An 18626-nucleotide genomic window follows, 5' to 3' on the forward strand; every position below is an offset into this window, starting at 1 on the left:
CGCGCTGACGTTATCGCAGTAGACAAGAGTGGCCTTGTGAACATCACAAAGCAACTCCTGGAGCAGCTGACGTATCCAAGAGCACTCGGCCACGACATTAGCCACGGCGCGATACTCTGCCTCGGCGCTGGAGCGGGAGACCGTGGGCTGCCGCTTCGATGACCAAGAGATCAATGAGGGCCCAAGGTAGACGCAGTAGCCTGACGTAGAGCGTCGCGTGTCGGGGCAGCCAACCCAGTCGGCATCCAAGTAGGCCACGAGGTCGGTGGAAGCGGAGGCCGTCAGGGTGAGTCCCAAGGACATGGTGCCGCGTATGTAACGGAGAATACGCTTCACCAGAGTCCAGTGAGAGTCATGCGGGGTGTGCATATGGAGGCACACCTGCTGGACAGCATACTGCAGGTCGGGGCGAGTCAGCGTCAGGTACTGTAAAGCACCAACAATAGAGCGATAAAACGCTCCATCGGATGCAAGAGACCCCTCGAGAGCAGAGACCTTCTCCTTTGTGTCGACGGGGGTGGGCGCCGGCTTGCAGTTAAGCATACCGGCACGCTCCAGGAGCTCGTGGGCGTACTTCTGCTGATGCAGAAAGAAGCCGTCAGTCCGTCGGACCACCTCGATGCCGAGGAAGTAGTGTAGGGGCCCCAAGTCCTTGAGGGCGAACTCATCACGAAGACGAGCAGTCAGCCGCTGAAGGAGGTCGGGGGCGGACGCCGTGAGGATGATGTCGTCGATATAGAGCAGCAGATATGCAGTGTCAACTCCCTGATGATACACGAAGAGTGAAGCATCGGAGCGAGTGGACCGAAATCCGAGAGACTGCAGGAAGGCTGTGATACGCTGGTACCAAGCCCGAGGCGCCTGCTTCAACCCGTAAAGAGAACGGGAGAGCAAGCACACGAAGTCGGGGTGCTCGGCGTCGACGAAACCAGTGGGCTGCTCACAGAACACCTGCTCGGCGAGATGGCCGTGCAAGAAGGCGTTGGAGACATCCAACTGGTGCACAGGCCAGGCGCGCGAGACCGCCAGCTGAAGCACGACGCAAATCGTGCCGGGTTTCACAACCAGGGCGAAGGTGTCGGTGAAGTCCACGCCCGCGCGTTGCCGAAAACCACGAACCACCCACCGAGCCTTGTAGCGCTCGAGAGAACCGTCCGGGCGGTCTTGTGGCGAAACACCCACTTGCCAGAGATGATGTTGGCACGAGGGGGCGCGGAACAAGCTGCCACGTGCGGTTGCGATGTAAGGCGTCGAACTCCTCCTGCATCGCAGCTAGCCAGTGGGGATCCCGAAGGGCAGCGCGAGCGGAGGTGGGGACGGGTGAAGGCGTCGACGTCGAGGCGGCGCACACATACTCGTCGGCGGAGTAGCGCATGCTGGGCCGAAGCACTCCTGCTCGGGCACGTGTAGTCACGCCAAGTGGCGGGGCAGTAGGGCCGGCGGGGGCACCCGGTGCGGCTGGGGGGGCCGCGGCGGCAGCAGCGTCGGCCGAGCCGGTGGCGGAAGAGGCGACGAGCGAGGGTGACGTCGATCCCGTCGCAGGGTGGGCGGGCGGGGTGCCGGGCTCAACCTCGTATGAGGGAGACGAGGACTCGGGGGCCCGCTCGGACTCGACCTCGGGGGAGGGAGTCACAAAGCCGGGGGCGGCAGAGGGCGCTGTGCCGGGGGGGGGGCGCCGGGGGCTGCCGCCACGCATCGCTCCACAAAGGGGGCGCAGGGGCCGGCGCTGAAGGGGCCGAAGCCGTAGGAACCTGAAAAAAGGGAACACCGTCTCGACAAAGTACACATGCCTCGAGGTGTGCACACGATGAGTGACAGGATCATAGCACCGGTAACCTTTGATGTTAGGGGGGGGGGGTAGCCAAGGAAGACGCATGGGACGGATTGTGGTGCGAGCTTGTGTGGCGTGGTGGACACGGTGCTAGGATAACAGAGACACCCGAAGATGCGGAGACCATCATAGGACGGTGGTGTGCCGAAGAGAAGGTGGTGAGGGGCGTAGTTCCACCGAGGGCGACATGGACGAATGTTAACTAAGAGAGTGGCGGTAGCGAGGGTATCGGGCCAAAACCGAGCGGGCACGTTAGAGTGAAAGAGTAACGTGCGAACACAGTCATTAAGAGTGCGGAGAATGCGCTCGGCGCGGCCGTTCTGCTGGGAAGTGTAGGGGCAAGTCAGACGAAAGGTGGTGCCGTGAGAGGCGAGAAGTGTGCGAAAAGCGACGTTGTCAAACTCTTTTCCGTTATCAGTTTGGAGTGCGAGTATGGGGCGACCGAATTGGGTGGTGACATAGGAATAAAAGGTGATGAGTGTGGCTAAAGCATCGGATTTACGACGAAGGGGAAAAGTCCACACATAATGAGAATAATCATCTAAAATCACCCAGTAGTATAGATAGCCCGTGTTACTCGCAACGGGAGATGTCCAAACATCACTATGAAGTAATTGAAACGGAAAAGTGGAAACTGAAGAAGACGCACTAAAGGAAAGACGAACGTGCTTGCCTAAGCGACAAGCCTCACAAGAGTGCTCGTCGAGCTTATCACATGAGAAAGAGAAACTCCTAAGAATTTGACGTAAGACAGTGTGGTTGGGGTGACCCAAGCGAGCGTGCCAAAGGTCAACGCAGGCGGCAAGGGCGACGGGTGTGGATGTGGAGGCGCCGACGTGCACGGGGTAGAGCTCATCGGGACTGTCACATCGGTGAAGGACCATCCGGATACGGGCGTCTTTCACAGAAAATCCAACACCGTCAAATTCAACAGTAAGTGGGTTCTCACGAGTAAGACGACGAACGGAAACTAGGTTCGTGACTAAATCAGGTGAAACAAGAACATTAGACATAGTGATGGGTGTGGAAGTGGAGGGAAAGCTAGTGCTACCGATATGAGTAATAGGTAAGGAGGAGCCGTTGCCGATGGTGATACGAGTGGGTGTGTGAACGGGAGTGGAGGAGGTTAGGTTACCGGGATGAGCTGCCATGTGCGCAGTAGCACCTAAGTCCATATACCAGTCGCCTCCACCGACAGAGCTACTCGACGACGGCACAGAGTGCTGGGCGGCGAGGAGGGCGGGGTCCCGTGGCACAGGTACCGGCGGCAGCGGAAGGCCCCCGTAGGGCGGCGCCGGGACGGGCGGGCCATAACCACCGAGAGGCGGCGACGCAAGGAGGGCGCCGTAGCCGGCGCCAATCGGCTGGAAGGGCGCGCTGATGAACGCCTGGTGGCCAGCGGGGAGAGCCTGCTGATAGTGCAGCGCCTCCCCGGCATCCTGGGCCTGCTGCTGCTGCAAGCGGCGGCGACCGCCGCCACGCCGGTTGCGTCGGTCCCCTCCCCCTTGCGGGTGCTGCGGGGGAGGCGCTGGTGGCAACGGGTAGCACCCGGCGGGTGCGGGAGGACGAGACTGGATCGGCGCGGCCGGTGGAGCGGTTCCGCCGGAAATGGTGAAGTAGCCCGGAGAGTCCATGAAAGATGTCAGAAGCCGCAGGAAAAGGAAGCGGGCGGCGGCGGCGGCACGTGGGAGTGCATGGCGGCGGCGGCGGTGGGGAGCGGCGGCGGCGCGTGAGGAGGCGTTGCGCGGCGGCGGCGCGCGCGGGGAAGGCGTTGCGCGGCGGCGGCGGCGGTGGGAGCGGCGGCGGCGGCGCACGAGGAAACGCTGCGCGGCGGCGGCGGCGGCTCGGGCGAGAAGGCAGAGCGGGGTGGCTGCAGCAAGTAGAAGGATCGGTAGTAGTACTAGATGGATGCAATCAGAATCATCACGTACGTGCAACCAGCTAGCAAGCTAGATGAATTATGCTAATGGATGGATTATGCTAATGCAGAGCGCGACTGGAGCGGCGCGTGGGATCGCGCGGGCGGCTCGCGGGGAAAGCTGCGGCGGCGTCGCGGAGTGGACAGGCGGCGGCAGGGGAGATGCGGCGGCGGCGGCGCGTGAGGAGGCGCGCGGCGGCGGCGGAAAGCTAGGTCAGAACCTAAAAACTGATACCATGTAGACGGAAGAGTTTGTAATACAATAGACGTTGTATTGATAGGCGACACATATATCTACTTCTAGTAGGGTCTCATATGTGTGTGTTTATACTCAAAACTTCTACTTCTAGTTGACACATATATCTAACCAAACAAAGTCCAATTGGTCATCAAACATTTTTTTTACGTGGGGCATCAAATATTTCAATAGCATTAGAAAGTAGATAGTTCAAATATAGGGGTTCCGCACACATATATTACAGCTCCTGCTGGAGGTACCAATCTTGCAAGCTCTGCCTCTCCTCTATATCCGTGAGGAGCTTCAGTTACCAACCCAGCAAGTTCTTGGGACAGAGGTAGGTAGGCGTGGAGGCAAGGGGAGCTTCAGTTACCAACCTTGCTTGGGAGCAGCAGATGCTGATTGGACTGAAGTTCCTACGGTGGCAATCTTAGTTCTTTTCCTCTTAGGCTTAGGCAGTGGGGCTTTCTCTTGTGAACTAACAACTATTTCTTGCTCAGGAAAAGATCATGCATCCATGTTGCTCTCTGAATAATGGATTGTAGCATTCGAATATGTTCCTGACGTCTTGAAGCAAGCTGAACTAAGATGATCGAACAAGCAAACGAGTTGAACACTGACAAGCCGAGCACAACAAGTGATGAGTGGATTTTACACTCATATTTTCTTGAATTTTAAAATGAATATTCTTAGATGTTCTCTGTGATTATCTCTTCAATTAACTACTATTCACTAGTAATTTGCAAAGGTGCGCAAATCACCATGCTTTAAATTTTTGTTGAAGATATGGAGATAATCCGGAGGAAATAAAGACATAACCAGCAAGCACTTATAAGTGGATCAAATATAGGATTTAGTTTATTTGATTGCATAATAGAAAAAACAAAATGCTTTTTCAAGAGGCTTGAGTGAATGCAAAATTCCCTAAAATGTAATACAAATGAATCCTTGAAAAATCCTGTTACCTCCATGGGAAAATAAGTGACTGGTCTAATTCAAATTAAAACCACATCACTTATTTTTGAAGTGAAGGAGTATAGGATTCAAAATCCTACTCGCTCCATCCCAAAAATAAGTGTCTCAACTTTGTACTAACTTCAGTATAATTTTGTAATAAAGTTGAGGCACTTATTTTGGGACGGATGGAGAATTAATCAAGCACATGATACAACCCTAACTCTCCGGTAACTCCAACCATGCCATCACCTCCGCCCTATGCTCCCGTAACCCAATCTCTCATGTAACCCTAACCACGCCGTTACTACCGCCCCTTTTCTCCTTCTCCCCCTTGCCACTGCCAAGAAAAGCTTGTTGGCGACCCGTGGCACCGGTATCCTCTTCTCATGTGGCAGCATCGGGAACTTTCAACCAGATCTCATGGGGGTTGCGCGCCCAGGCCTGCACGCGACAGCTACATCATCCCAGATGAGACTGCCCTATGCGGATGTGGAGTGTGTCCCCAGAGTTGTGCGGTGCCTGCTGAGTAGTCTAGGTGGTGGATCCGCGTGATGGTGTGCTCATACTTCATCCGGCGGAACACCATTCTGGTGGGGCTGAAGTTTAATAGATATTAAAGTTAGCACCACATAAAAACATTCCCCCTGGCCTTCTTCCCTAATCGAAGATTGGAGAAAGAAGATCTAAGAGGGCGTGCCCCATGCTACTTGGGCAGAGCATAAGCTAGTGATGCTTTTGACTACTGGACTTTAGCCATCTAGGGTGCGGCACTCAACGCTTGTATTGCTCTCCCACAACTCCGTTTTCACGGTTTAGGCTGCTCCCATTTCGCTCGCCTTGAATTAAGAATTCTCACAATAACAAGGTCTACTCGATGTTAATTAGGCGCAAATGAAACTTTAGCAAAAATCTTGTAAAACAAAAAAAGGGATATTCAATTACCATATGTCTGTTTTCAAAGCACAAAGAGTTCTTGACAAGATTCGCTGGTGTTACTACAAAGAGAATTAATGAATCCTAAGGCAAAGGGGCGAGAAACTCAAGGCCACTCTTCCTCCGGGCTTTCTTTCCGCACTGGTGAAATAATGTCAGGTGAATTAGCCGAATTTGCAGGGATCTTGGCGGAGGCTTCCCGATAAATAGTAACGATCAGTCGAAGAACACCATGCATTGATGGGTGTCGAAGAAAAATTGAGCGTTTCTTGTCACAACCTTTCTTTGTGCGACTGATTTCCAACTCTTCTTTGCTAGCGCTTGACTCCTTAGAGCCGCATCCGTGGGATATCTCCAACAAGGCATGTTACTTGCGTCGTGATTATTGCTCGCGGTGCGACATGACTCGCAGGTGAGACATCCTAGCTTCCCATTCGCAACTGCTAGCCTCGCCGACTCGGCGGTGGTTGCCCTCTCGGATGGCCCCCGACGGCATAAGATGGCTTGAGGCGATGTGTGTACAACTACTTGAGGAAGTGGTTGTCGAGCATCGGTAGTCTTGAGCGTAATCGGTGAGGGAATCGCCTGATCAGATTTCCTACTCTTTGGTATGTTGGCCGGTGATTTGTTGGCACATGCGAGGACAATGGAGCAAGAGGTGATGTATGGTGGTGTTGTCCGTTACAGATTTGTCATCATTTGCCACCTCGAAGGTGGGAGGACGGCGGGGGACGACCAAAGTGTCCCGAATTGGGATTTTGGTAGTGCTAGTGTCCTCCCTCGTATATGGCTTCATCTCGTGTGCCATAATGAACATTCCTTGTGTCGCCCTTTGTGTGGTGAGTAGCTCTTTCATGACTGTATTGTCCTCTTGTGCGCGCATGTTCATGTTTTGCGTGGAATCTCACGTCATGACCATGCACGTATCTTGATCCTTGTATCGCGGAAAGTGGAAGTGACAGCACAGGTCGACTTCTCGAGTACCCAGTCTCGAGCTCTAGGGTGAAAACCCTAGATTTGACCCTAATTGAGCATACCCGGCAATAACAATGTTTTGCATCGTTAACTTGCTGAATGCTTTACTTGGAGCTTATTCAGACTTGTTCTTCAAATTTGAAAATGCACGATCTAACCTTCGATGGTTGGATTCGGCAATACTAGCGCTTGCACGTCATTCCCATTCTAAAGGCGTTGCTTTTTTAAGAATCTTACTCGTAGTCACTGTATTGTCAAGATATGATTGGTGCCGATGGTCGTTGCTGGATTTTGTCGATCGCCGTTTTGATCGCTTCGGGGGTCTTTTATTTTTCTTTTTTCCGCCTTGGCATAGCTTCAATCATGTATGACTTTGATCTTGTCGGTGAGATCTTTTGTGTGTTATCCCTTTGATGCTTCATTATGAGTCAGTAAAATCATCATTTGTCAAACAATCAAGCATACTACATAAAAATCAAGCATATTCCATGAAGGACTCCTAATGAGCGAGCGGGCGACTCCGCGGGCGACTCCGCGGGCGAGCGGGTCGGCGGCCGCCGGGGTCCTGCCCTCGGCATCGGCGACACGTCCGCGCATCGGTAGCCGCTTTTGGGCGTTGGCCGGATCAGATGAGGAGGACGCGGACGGCGACGGTGATGACCCGGCGGCCTCGCCGCCGACGCCGACCCCGTCCGACCTGGTTTGTGAGTTTTTCAATTCTGGCTATGACGAAGACGAGGTTGCCATGACGGTGGACAAGATCCTGCCTGTGGACGATCCGGCGAGGGTTGGGCTGCACGTGGGCGAGAGAAAGGAGATGGTCCGTCGCGTCATTCACCGGAGATCGGCGGCGACGGCAATCAGACCATGGAAGGGTCCTCTTCCGAAGGTTTGTCTACCTAATCTTACTCTTTTCGATTTGATTAAACCAGATTCTTGGATTACGGTTCAGAGGAAGAAGAGAACGGGGCGCCGTGCAAATGTTTCTCGGATGCCGGTGATGGCCGCGGCGGCATCGCCGGCTGGGCGAGCGTCCGAGATCTCGCTGGTGCGGGAGCTGCGTTTGAACTCGCTCCTGGGCCGCGAGCTGGGTGCGCCTGGGGATGGGCCGACTCTGGGTGAGCCGGGAGTGCGCGTTGTTGGGCCGGAGTTAGATGGGTATGAGGCCCAGTCAAACTCGACCAATACCTCGTTACCTCCTGTCGCCCCATGCACGTCCGAAGAACGAGTTCTATCGTCATGATCTAGGGTTTTCCGACGAGGGCGGTCGAGTTTCTGTGATCGTGGAGCGGGGCGGGCGCGGCGCATCCCCCCACTACGGGCCATGGCTGCTCGTGGAGCTCCGGCGCCAACTGGCTTGACCTCCGCCTCTGGTGGTGCAGGCCGCGGCGGAAACAGCCGCCCGCAGGGGACCGGCCGCGGTGGGAACGGCCCGCCGCCGAGGTCTGGCCGCGGCGGGAATGGACCGCCGCCGGGTATTGGCCGCGGTGGGGATGCTCCATTGCCGGGCACTGGAGCCGGTGGCGCTGTTTCTGCGGTGATTGGCTCTAGGCCGCCGGCACCGGCCGGGACTACTGGTACTGCCGCTGCTCGACCGCCTTCTCCGGCACTTGCCGCCGTGGGTAGGGGTGGTGCCATCCGTCCGCCTCGACCTGCTACTTTGGCGCCTGTGAGCCGGGGGGTGGTCCTAGTGCCCAGCGTCCGCCGGCGCCGACTGGACCCTTGTCAACTGCTGGGCGTGGTGGTTTTCGGCCTCCCAAGCCGGGCTTTGCGGGGAGCGATGTCCCTCCTCCAAGACCTCCGGCTCCTGTGGGGCGGGGTGTTGCGCCGGCTGTGCCCAACGCTGCGCCACCACCTCACTATGTGGCGAGACCGGAGGTGGTTTTGTCGAGGGGGCGACTGGCCCGAATAACCGGCATAGAGGTGGATTCCGTGGCTATCGTGGTGGCCGCGGTGGTGGACGTGGTTGGGCCCGCAAGCCGCCTCCGGTGACGGCCGTGGTTGACCAGCAGGTTTCGGACATGGCGGTGGATCCCGTGCGGTCGACTGAGTTGGCTAGCCAGGCTTTGGAAGTTGTGACGGCTCTGGCTAACGTGGATGTTCCTGCAACTGGAGCCACTGTGGAGGCTAGAGACAGGGATGAGTCTGAGAGGGCGTCCAAATGGGCGCGTAAGAAAGAAAAGATGCTTTGTTATCGATGTGGTGAGAAGGGCCACTTTATTGCTGAGTGCATGGCGGAACTCTGTAACTCATGTGGTAAGATGGCTCATATCACGGGGGAATGCCCAGCTGTGCGTGATCAGGCTCCTGCTCTCATGATGTACGGAGTGTACTGTGCTGAGCTGACTTTCTTTGAGTCTCCGGTGGCGAGGGAGAATCTAGCTGAGACTCAGAGCTTGACGACGGGGCTTGTGAAAGCAACCCGCGAGTTGGTGTCTGAGGATCAAATAGTGCAGAGACTTCAGCAATTGGTTCCAGGTGATTTTCAGTGGGAGCTCATCCCGATTGAGGACAATGTGTTTAGGGTTGAGTTTCCGACGGTGGACGACTTGCAGAGGTTGTTGAGTTTTGGGTTGTGCAAGGTGCCGGGTACTCAGTGCGTCCTGGAGTTTCACGAGTGGAGGAAGGTAGAGCCTAAGGGCAAACCGCTCACTCAGGTGTGGTTGCGGTTTTCAGGGGCCCCATCTGAGGCCTTGACAGATGCTCGAGTCGTGGCGAGTTTGGGTATGATGGTTGGTAAGACTGAGGATGTGGATATGGCTTTTACTCGCTCTCATGGGGTGGCCCGTCTTTTAGTGGGTGTTTTGGACATCGACTTTGTCCCCGACATGGTTAACTGGTTTTACCGGGGAGAGGTGTTTCCGCTTCAGATTGAGTTCGAGGACTCGACGCTGTTTGCCGATGTGATTTCCGGGGATGCTATGGATATGCACGAGGGGGATGATGATGCCGGGGCTCGTGGGGACCTGCATAATGAGGCGGGACAAGAGAGGGCTAATGGATCGAGTCCTGATGCTCAGTTGCCCGGTGATGGTTCTGGAGTAAAATCTCCCTCGGCCCCGGCGGTACCTATGAACACATTGCGGTTTGGTTCTTTCGAGCCAGCCTCGGCTCCTCCCCGCCTATGGAGTGATAGGGTGGAGTCTGAGGATAGCTGTGAGTGTCTGCTTCCGCCGTTGGAGTTTGGTGATGTGGCTAGCTCTTTGGAGGGTGGTTTGGTGGGGCCGCTCTCGGTGACGTCCGTGGGAGAGGTTAGGGAGGTGGAGCCTCAAGTAGGCCAGCTCTCTCCTTCTACTTCAGTGGAGGTTCGGTATGGGGAAGGGACCTTGGGGCGGGAGGCCTCGACTTTTCCTTCTTGTTGTCTGGTGCCGGCGACAACGGTGACGCGGGCAATGGTAGACTGTGGGGGAGGCTGCACGGGTCAGGAGGACCTGGCCGTCTCTCCTGTGGTGACGTCGATCTTGGTGGGGTCGGCCAGCGCTGGGGAAGGGAGCCCGAGGCAGGCGGCCTCGGCTCGTGCGTCCCCGGCCGTGGCTGGGACTCCCGAGCCAGCAGCGTTGGGGGGAGGGGGGCTGGGGCAGGTGGCCCTGGCTACCCCTTCTTCACCGGCGGTCAGGAGGACCGCCACCCCTGCGTCGGCTGGGGGGGAGGGAGGAGGGCACGGGCAGGCGGCCCCCGCCTACTCCTTCCCGTCCGTCCCTGTGGATGCGGTGCTAGGGAACCCGCAGCTTCCTCCTCTGAGGGATTCAGCACGAGGTTTTACCAGGGAGGAGGTCGTTGCTTTTGGCGGGATCCCAGACCCCGTCTCGACGTGTAGACGGTTCAGCGCTCGCATCCACGAGCTTCCGGAGGTGGATGATATGCAGCAGCGGTACGCTATGAGGGCCGCCAAGCTTCAGGATGCTGCAAATGCTTCTGGTATGTCCGTCAACATATCTAACTCTTTATTGCATTTTTCTCATGAAGAGATTATTAATAATGCAAACCAATTAGGAGTTTCACTCGGAGTTACAGATAGTGAGATTTCTACTTCGGTGAACGACTTGTTAGATTTGGAGGCAGAGCGTGCCTTAGAAACTATTCGTAATATTGCAGCGGTTAAACCCATGAATGATAATGAGATTGATGCTTTAGGGGTTAGAGTGCTCAATAATCTGTGTGTCGACTTAGCACCATCCAATATTGAGTCTGAGGACGAAGATATGCCCTTAGAGAATGCAGTTGTTGGTTCCGTTGAATCCGGTTATGAGGACCCGGAGCTTGGACCTAGTAGACCCAAGCGTAAGTGGAAGCGGAAAATTTACCCCGACTCTGCTGTTCGTCGGAGTGCTAGAATTCGGACTTCTAAAAATTTTTATGATGAGTGATGAAAGGAATCTTTTGGAATAGCAGAGGTCTGAGAGACTTGGCTAAAAGAAGGTTCCTTGCAGAGGCATCTCTGGAGCATCGCTTAGATTTTATTGCGCTATCGGAAACCGGTAGAGACAATTTTGCGCCACAGTTTCTTTCCTCTCTCGTGGGTGGTGTTGACTTTGATTGGCATTGCCTTCCTCCGCGTGGAAGATCGGGTGGTATCTTGCTGGGAGTGCGATGTGATTCGCTTGAAGTCCGGAGCGTAGTCATGGGTGACTTTGCGGTTAAGTTTCGAGTCAGGTCTAAGGTTGACGCTTTCGACTGGGCGCTGGTGGCGGTTTATGGTGCCGCACAGCCCGAGCTTAAACCGGATTTTTGGCGGATCTTGTTCGGATTTGTGGGTCTGAACAGCTGCCACTCTTAGTTGGGGGAGATTTCAACATCATTAGGAGGAGAGAGGAGAAGAATAATGATAATTTTGACGGCAGGTGGTCGTTCATGTTCAATACTATTATTGAAAGCTTGGATCTGAGGGAGATAGAGCTTTCTGGTAGAAAGTTTACCTGGGCCAACTCACTACCCAACCCGACATACGAAAAGCTTGATCGCGTGCTAGCGAGTGTTGAGTGGGAACAGAAGTTCCCGCTAGTGACGGTTCAGGCTCTTTCTAGGGGTTTCTCCGATCACACTCCACTGTTCGTTGACTCAGGGGAGCCGAACCACGTGGGAAACAAAAACACCTTTTCTTTCGAGATGGCCTGGTTCGAACGCGAAGGGTTCCTAGACCTGATCGCTAGGGAATGGGCGAAAGGTGTAGGCGGTAGGACTGCGGTCGAGCGTTGGCAAAATAAGATCAGGAGCTTGAGAAGCTTTTTACGGGGTTGGGCTAAGCATCTTAGTGGGGTATATAAGATTGAGAAGGAAAGACTCCTCTCTCTTATACAGAATCTGGACGTCAAGGCCGAATCCACGATCTTGATGCCTGCTGAGCTCCAGGTTAAAACTGAAGCGGAGAAGAGGTTGAAAGAACTTCTCCGCGAAGAAGAGTTGAAGTGGGCTTTGCGAGCTAAGGTTCGCAAAGTGGTCCAAGGGGACGCGAATACTCAATTCTTCCATCTGATTGCTAATGGTAAGCACAGAAAGAAGAGAATATTCCAACTTGAACAAGATGAGGGCACTATTTTAGGACAGGATAACCTAAAGACGTATATAACCGAGTATTACAGGCAGTTATTTGGACCTCCGGAGGATAATTGTGTCTCTCTTGAGGAGTCCAGAACTGAGGATGTGCCTCAACTTTCGGCTGCTGAAAATGATATTCTGGTTGCCCCATTTTCGGAGAAGGAGGTGTTTGATGCCATAACACAGTTGAAAAATAATAAAGCTCCTGGACCGGATGGATTTCCGGTGGAGTTTTACAAGAAGTGTTGGCATATTATTAAGGGGGACTTGTTACCTATGTTTCATGATCTGTTCTCTGGACAGCTTCAATTATTTCACTTGAATTTTGGAACTATCACATTGCTTCCTAAGAAGACGGATGCTGTGAGAATTGAGCAGTTCAGGCCGATCTGCCTTCTCAATGTTAGTTTTAAAATTTTCACCAAGGTCGGGACTAATAGGCTCACACAGATTGCGCATTCTGTGGTGCAGCACTCCCAAACTGCTTTCATGCCGGACAGAAACATCCTCGAAGGGGTGGTAGTCCTTCATGAAACGCTCCATGAAATCCATTCCAAGAAGCTAGATGGCGTCATTTTTAAGGTGGATTTCGAGAAAGCGTATGATAAGGTTAAATGGCCATTTCTCCAACAGGCATTGCGTATGAAAGGCTTTGATGAAGCCTGGCGACGCCAGGTTGAATCATTTACGCAAAAAGGGAGTGTGGGAATTAAAGTGAATGACGATATTGGTCATTACTTCCAGACACATAAAGGCCTAAGACAAGGAGATCCGATGTCCCCTATCTTATTTAACATTGTGGTCGATATGTTAGCCATCTTGATAGGGAGGGCTAAGGAGAATGGTCAAGTGGGTGGTTTGGTACCTCATCTGGTTGATGGAGGTGTATCCATCCTTCAGTACGCTGATGATACAATCATCTTTATGGAGCATGACCTGACCAAGGCGAGAAATATGAAGCTGGTGTTATGCCTTTTCGAACAATTGACCGGATTAAAGATTAACTTTCATAAGAGCGAGCTGTTTTGCTTTGGTAGAGCCAAAGACGAACAGGAGGCTTATAGGCAATTGTTTGGGTGCGATTTGGGGGAGTTACCTTTCTCTTACCTAGGTATTCCAATCCACCATAGAAAGCTGACCAATAGAGAATGGAAATGCATCGAAGACCGTTCGAGAAGAAACTGAGTTGCTGGAAGGGCAAGCTCATGTCATATGGAGGCCGATTAATTCTGATTAATTCGGTGCTCACGAGTATGCCTATGTTTCTCTTATCGTTCTTTCAAGTCCCAGTTGGTGTTAGGAAAAGATTGGACTTTTATCGATCGCGTTTCTTTTGGCAGGGTGATGAGCTAAAAAGAAAATACAGACTTGCAAAATGGGATATCATCTGTAGACCGAAAGACCAAGGGGGTCTTGGTATTGAGAATCTCGAAGTTAAGAACAGATGCCTTCTTAGCAAGTGGCTGTGGAAGCTCTCTTCTGAGACTGAGGCCATGTGGGCCCAAATCCTTCGCAGCAAGTACCTTCAGACAAAGTCCTTGTCCCAGGTCACAGTCAGGCCGACTGACTCGCCTTTCTGGAAAGGCCTGATGAAAGTCAAACAATCTCTACTTAATAGGACAAAGGTTGTTATTGGCAACGGTGCCAGTACACGCTTCTGGGAGGATACTTGGCTCGGCGACACACCCCTGGCCATTCAATATCCGTCTTTGTATCGCATTGTTCAACGACGGGAGGTGGTCGTTGCTACGGTGTTTCAATCCATCCCCCTTAATATTCAGTTCAGACGGTCGTTAGTGGGCAATCGTTGGGAAGCTTGGCTCCATCTTGTTCGGAGACTAATGGATGTCCATCTTACTCAACAACCCGATGAATTACGCTGGAAGCTGACTAGGTCTGGAGTATTCACGGTTAAATCAATGTATATTGATGTAATTAACTCGAGCTATATTCCTACCTCCAAACATGTTTGGACTGTCAAAGTTCCTTTGAAAATAAAAGTGTTTATGTGGTTTGTCCATAAACAGGTTATTTTAACCAAGGATAACTTGATTAAGCGTAATTGGACAGGACCTACGAGGTGTAGCTTCTGTGATCGGGATGAGACGATTAAGCATCTCTTTTTTGATTGCCCTTTTGCCAGAGTACTTTGGCGGACGGTTCACATTGCTTTTAATATTATTCCACCGAATTCCGTCACCACGTTATTTGGGACATGGCTAACTGGGATTAAGCCTGAATTAGCGAGGCATATTCGTGTTGGAGTTTGTGCTCTATTGTGGACTATCTGGACTTGCAGAAATGATTTGGTTTTTAACAGAACATCATGTATTCACTTTTTGCAGGTTATTTTCCGAGCCACGGCTGTGATCCGTTCATGGTCGCTACTCACTCCGACGGAGGCCAGGGAGCATTTGGTTACTGGATCTATCCGCTGGGAGATGGTAGCTCGGGATATCTTCAACCGGTTTGGATGGCGGTCATGTAATAGGATAGGCAATTAGTTTACCTATCTATCTTTAGCCAGCCGGTTGTGGCATATTATCTTGGCTAGTCTGTGTGTCTAGCTTCTTTAGCTCTGTGTGAGCTGTCCTCTGATTATTTTTTTCAGTTGGAGATTTTGGAACCTTGTGAGACCTTTTATTTTGTTAATAATATGGCCGTATGCATCACTCTTGATGCAAAGGCCGGGGAGAACCCCTTTTCGAAAAAGGAAAAAAAAAGCCGGTTTTCTGGGGATTCTGATTCTCTAAATTCATAAGTAAGTCCTTCGAATCAAATACGCCCTAGTTTTGAGAACACGGTACGCTATATGGCATCTATGTTTCGACGGTAGGTTACGCGGTTTCATATTACTGTTCTAGGGATTCTAATTCTCATTCTCTTTGTAGTGCAGTATTTGCAGTCCATACTGTCTAGTGTGGTGAGCAGGCAATGCATAGTGTGTAATGATTCATAACTAAATGACACTGGCAGGTAGTAAGTGGTAATAACTAACCATCGTTGTCTATTCTAAATTTCTACCGAACAGTAGAGTGCTGCAGTAGAAATAGTGGTGCAAGTTAACGATCTCTTTCATCTGGTATAATTGGGCATGCAGGCTAACTGTCCCTGTCAGGCACAGGTGATTGGGTACCTCCGCCTGGGTTTTTAATCCTCTTATTGTCAAATTTTGATCATAAATTCAACTAATAAATTATAAGTTTTATGTAGTAAGATAATAGCATTGAAAACCTTTTTCAAATACAAATCTAGCGATATAAAGTTTACGGTATTTAAATTAGTTTTATTAGTTAAATTTATGATCAAATTTTGACCACTTACTACCTTTCAGTGCATAGTGGACGGCTAAAGCATGCAGATAATGTTTAGAGAGGTCGGGGTAGACCAAATTTAACATGAGAAAAGTCCGTAAAAAGATATTTGAAGGATTGAAGTATCACCAAAGAACTAGGCATGGACAGGGGTGTGTGGAAGCTTGATATCCATGTGCGAGAACCATGAGTTGGTCGCGAGATCTTATGGGTTTCACCTCTAGCCTACCCCCAACTTGTTTGGGACTAAAGGCTTTGTTGGTGGTGGTGTTGTTGTTTTGACAATAAATACGAGAGGGGACTTATAAACCTGGACGGAGGAAGTACTCCATGGACACCATGGCACTAGCGCACACAGACGCGTTAGACTCAACAATGAACTTACGTCGTTACCTTGTTGAAGGTGTAGTCTCTTTGCCGATGTGTAAGGTGTTGGCTTTCATTGGTTGGTCTTGACAATCAGGATGAAAATCCTTGTCCATGGCGTTTTCAGCGGAAGTAAATACAAATGTGTTAAAGCGTGTATAGCTTCTTGCAGGCCTTGCTACGGAAAATATTTCTGACTTGGTCGTAAATGTTAAATTCAAATCTTGCTTTTAGTGTATTGCATGGTTTTCTCTAATTTCTCGTGTATTGCACGTGCCGTGTAAGTGTGTTATGTAGGGTGAGTAAAATGTGTTGCATTTTGTGAAAGGGCACTACCTCATAGAGTATGTCTACGGAAAAGTACAAGTACACTACAGTATGAAATGCAAATACACTATGGTAGGAAGTACAAATACAACACACACGGGGAAGTACAAATATACTACAAAGAACTACAAGTGCACTACGTGAGAAAGTACAAGGACACTACACACTTGGAAGTAAAAGTATATTACCGAAAGAATTCAAGGACACTATGTGAGTAATTACAAATATACTGCAGTTCTAACTTAAAGTTGCATCCAAAAAAGTTGGCAAAATCTATTAATCTCTACTCTTATAAAAAAACAGAGTTGGTGATGATGGTGTGCTTGCCATCCTGCAATATAGGCCGTCCGATTTATATCTGACGGATAGGAAGGAAACTATGACAATTTTGCAAAAAGATACCCACACCCCTCTCCACATTTGCAAATAAGGTCTTCCCTCGTTCATCATTTTCTCTCACAAAATAAACTACTCATACAAATGCATCTTGATGTTACGTGCAACGTATGGGCATCTTGCTAGTGTAATTTCAAAGATATTCACGTGAGGAGTGCAGCGGCAAAAACCATTTGTAAATGGACGTATGGTCCTAAAGATGTTTTGATTGAAACTTAGATCTTGCAAATTGTTCATGCTTTGCAACAGGGCCAAATATATTTTAGTGGTTCACATCAATTGTGTCTCGCATATACTTTCATCCACTATCTTCGCGTCCCCAATACAACCTTATCACCTATGTGAATGGCTCATTTGGTCACAACCCCCTTCTACAGCCACTCACAAACACTTTGGATTTTAAACACATATTGTGTAGTTGTGTATATGTGAAGATTTTACATGCAAAAAAAAGTGTATATGTGAAGATTTCAAGAAAAAAAACAATACATAAGGGGTCGTCAATACCCACCCAGCCTCTGGCGACAGTAGGATGAAAGGAAAAAAAGGAAGACATAGGAACCTAATCTTGGTCTAGCAAAAAGTAGAGAAAACATGAGCTCGCTACACCGTAGAACAATTGTTCTACAGTCTTAGCTCATAAGTGGACCCGAAGATATGGTAGAAATCATATCGAAAGGAAGTGTGCCTCTTGAACATCTCACCATGAATAACAGTATTAAGTTAATCGGTAGTTAAATGCTCTGATAACCGATTTCCTTTTATATTTTTATCGACATTACATTTTATGACATTCTTCTCAAAAGCTGGTCTTTGCATAGAACATTTGCCTTTTCACAACATTGATGGGTTGCTAGGTCTTGGGATTACTCGTGAGAAGATTTAGTAGTATAAAATAGTATACAATAATGGATTAGACAGGACCAGGCCGGATATGTTATTTCCATGCACTGTGTTCCCATATTAGCGATGGAAGGAGATATGTTGTCGTACAAATAAAATTAGATAGTACATTTCCAATTTGCCAAGCGAAAGAAATGATTAGTTTTCATATTACTGAAAGAAGGCAATGTGATGTCAGGAAAATAAAACAGAAAATAAATAAGTGGGAGGGGTTGTGAGTTGATGAGAGATGTGATGTCGGAAAAATAAAATTGAAAATAAATCGGTGGGATGAATACGTTTCCAGTCTGCCAAACGAAAAAGCGATTAGTTTTTATATTATTGAAGGAAAGAGATGTGATATCGGGCAAATAAAATTGAAAATAAATCAATGGAAGGGGGTGGAAGCAAACGGGTGTACCAACTTTTGTTTTAAATAGCATCGTTTAGTAGCAAAGTAGGATGCCTAGAATGTAGTCGTGCGAACAAAAAAAACTATACAACTCCGTTAATATTTCTTATCATGAATCCATTAACATCATAAACTGGTGCATTTGCAACTCTGGTTTAAACTAATCTTGGATCAATAGTTTGAAAAAACAAATCTATAAGCACAAAACTAACAATCTTACAAAGGAAAGTTATATTGTAACGTCACGTTATAGCTCCAGGCAACCAAATTTGGGTCTACCCTCTCGCTCCGATTGACCATTGGTGACCGTCTCTCCTACCTCCATTTCCATATATGGAGGTAAAGAGGGCTAAGGGCATCTGCAACACGGACTCGAATCTTCCCTATATGTCCTTCACGGAACAAGACGCTTTTTTTGCGGGAAGAACGAACAATATGCTAACGGGCTCCTGTCTTTGTTTGAGGAAAAGTCATCATGGCTAGCTTTATTGACTCAAAACACCATTACATCATCCACAAGTTTGTTGACAACAAACGCGGGA

This window comes from Triticum aestivum, chromosome 7D, assembly GCF_018294505.1.
Source record: "Triticum aestivum cultivar Chinese Spring chromosome 7D, IWGSC CS RefSeq v2.1, whole genome shotgun sequence".
In the NCBI taxonomy this organism is placed as follows: domain Eukaryota; kingdom Viridiplantae; phylum Streptophyta; class Magnoliopsida; order Poales; family Poaceae; genus Triticum; species Triticum aestivum.